Source organism: Chrysochloris asiatica, unplaced genomic scaffold (genome assembly GCF_000296735.1).
Source record: "Chrysochloris asiatica unplaced genomic scaffold, ChrAsi1.0 scaffold00265, whole genome shotgun sequence".
NCBI classification, from domain to species: domain Eukaryota; kingdom Metazoa; phylum Chordata; class Mammalia; order Afrosoricida; family Chrysochloridae; genus Chrysochloris; species Chrysochloris asiatica.
Window position 1 is genome coordinate 2,464,389 of NW_006408783.1, and position 3,062 is coordinate 2,467,450.

Genomic DNA, 3,062 nt, shown 5'->3' on the forward strand with positions numbered 1-3,062 from the left:
GGATCACAAGTTAAAAACAACAAAGATAAATACTACTACCTATACAATCTGGTGTGGTACTGTGGGCTAATGCATCAGACTGCAAAGTCATTTGAACTGCAAGGTCAGTTGTTCAAGCTGACCAGCTGCTCCTTGGAAACCCTATACAGGGTCACTATGGGTTGGAATGAACTCGACAGCACTTAACAACAACAACATACAATCTTGTAATAATATTAATAACAATTATCTATAGTAGATGAATAGGAGCTCTGGTAGCGTAGTGGTTTTGGATCAGGCTGGGGACCTCAGGGTCAGCAGTAAGAAAATACTAGCTGTTCCGTGGGAGAAAGATGAGGCTTTTTACTCCCATAAAGATTTACAGCCCTGGAAACCCTGTACAGGGACACTATGAGTCGGAACCAGCTCCACTGCACATAACAACAACATAAGTAGATGCATAGATAGACACTTAAACTAAACAGGGGTGCGAAGGTGAATAGGGCTATGTACACAAATATATATAGGTTTGACCGAGGAAACTGATACATTCAAATGTGCTGTAAATATATCCATGAATATTGTAGACCATATAGCGGAGGGAAGTTATGAAAAATTCTTAGTCATAACCAAACTCCTTGAGGAAGTGTGCCTGGGGACTCAGGACCAAAGTCTTGGAGGACACTGAGGCCAATTGGCATAGCATAGGTCACAAAGATTATGCTCTACATCCTATTAACGTGCCACTATTGGTCTCCCTCATCTGGAGAAAAGACAAGTGAAGAAAATCAAAGATTGAAGGAAACAGTCTAATGGACTAATGACCCACTCAAACCTCAGCTTCCATTGCCCTGAGACCAGAAGAACTAGATAATGTCCATATATCACTGTTGACCATTTTGAAAGATAGCATAATAGCAGGTCCTGGAAAGAGTGGAAGGAAAATGTGAAACAAAACTCAAAATAATAAAAACAACCAGGCTTATTGGTTTGATAGTGATAGGTGGGACCCCCAAGACTATGATCCTTAGACACCCTTCAAGCCTGGAAGTGAAATCACCCTGCCAAATCTCCTATATCCCTGTGGATCAAAGTTTATTCAATAATAGGCCGATAAGGTGAACAATAGAACAACCAACTATATGAGCTCAGAAGGGCAATATTTGTCCAGGAACAAACACCAAAAGGCAGAAAGGGACAGAAAAGGGAAATAATAAACACAGAGCAAAGTGGCAAGAATGCTGCTATATTGTGAGATTTGTAATCAATGTCACAAAACTTGAATTGTTGAGTGGAAAAGCAATTTGCTCTGTAAACTTTCACCCAAATCACAATAAAAAAGAACTTTTAAACAGAAAATACAGACTTGCTTGCTGAAAGCCAAGAAGACTTAAATACTGACGAAGATCAAAGCCCACAACCTTTGGTATGGGTAGCAACTCAATGTAAAGAAAACAAAAATTCTCACAATAAATAACATCATGATAAATGTAGAATCAATTGAAGTTGTCAATGATTTCGTTTGGCTTGGATCCACTATCAATACTCATGGAAGCAGCAGTCAAGAATTCAAATGATGTATTGCATAAATCTGTTGTATAAGACCTCTTTAAAGTGTTCAAGGGCAAAGATGTCAGTTTTAAGGACTAAGGTGCACCTAACCCAAGGTGTGGTAGTTTCAATAGCCTCATATGCATGTGAAAGTTGGATAATAAATAGGGAAGACCATATAAGAATGGACACATTATGGTATTGGAGAAGAAAATTAAAAGTACCAGTACCAGAAGAGCAAAAAATCTATGCTATAGAAGTACAACCAGAATGCTCACTAGAAACCAAGATGGACAGTCTTTCTCCTACTTCAGACACATTATCAGGAGAGACCAGTCCCTGTAGAAGAACACCATGCTTGATAAAGTGAAGGTATGCTGAAGAAGAGAGAGATCCCAAACAAGACAGATTGGCACAATGGCAGCAGCAACGGGTTCTAGCATAGTAATGATTGGGAGGTTGCAGTAGGACCAGGCGTCTTTCACTCTGTTGTGTATAAGGTCACTATGAGTCAGATCCAACTTGATGGCACCTAACAACAACAACTATAGAGCTTTGCAAATATATATACCATATATATATTTTTTGCCAATTCAGATTTTACAGGCATACAATTTATTGACAGCAGTTGCATATATGACAGTGAGTTAACAATCATCTGCTCTCTGACTATAGAATTAATTTAAATCAACTTTTAAAAATGATAAATACATTATTTTTCAACATAATCTCCTTGCTTCTCAGCACACTTTGTTCATCTGTCAGCAAGCTGTTCATATTCCCTTAAAAAATGTTTTAGGCTGAGCTGTGAACCACAAATGTACCACTGTCTTCACTTCGTCATCATAGCGAATGCTCAAAGGACTGCTTTCAGGGGACCAGATAGGTGAAAATCCAATGGAGCAAGATCAGGACTATAGGAGTAAGCTTTAACACCTCAAAATTAAGTTTTTTCTGTGTCAACAGTGTGGGCAGAGCTGTGTTGATGTTCAATGTCATTCAAGGTCACAGCACTCTTGGAAAGCAGTCTTCTGTATTTAATCCAAAATTTAGGCTTCAGCTCTTCTGTGAGCATCTCACTGTAATAAACACTGTTGATTGTTGAACTTTTTCCTGATAGTGTTCCAACAGTGGCCCCTGAAAATCCCAGAAAATTGTCAGCATCAATTTTCAAGTGGATTGTTGACTTTTGCATTTTTTTCTTGCTAGGCAAATGAGGATGTTTCCGTTCCACACTCTGCCATTTATTCTCAGGTTTGTAGTGAAGACTCCATGTCTCCTTGCCAGTAATGATTTTTTTAAAAACAATTTTCTTACCTTCCTTCTAGTATTACTCCAAATTTTGTTTGCAGATCTCCAATTGCTTCTGTTTATGCTCTTTCATGAGTTGTTTCCAGACTTACCTCACACAAATGTTTTGAAACCCAAGTCTGCCATGGATAATTTCATAGGCAGAGCCATTGCTGATTGACGAAGGATTTATCACATAATCCACTGTTACTTGTCTGCTTGACAGAATCATTTCACATGCA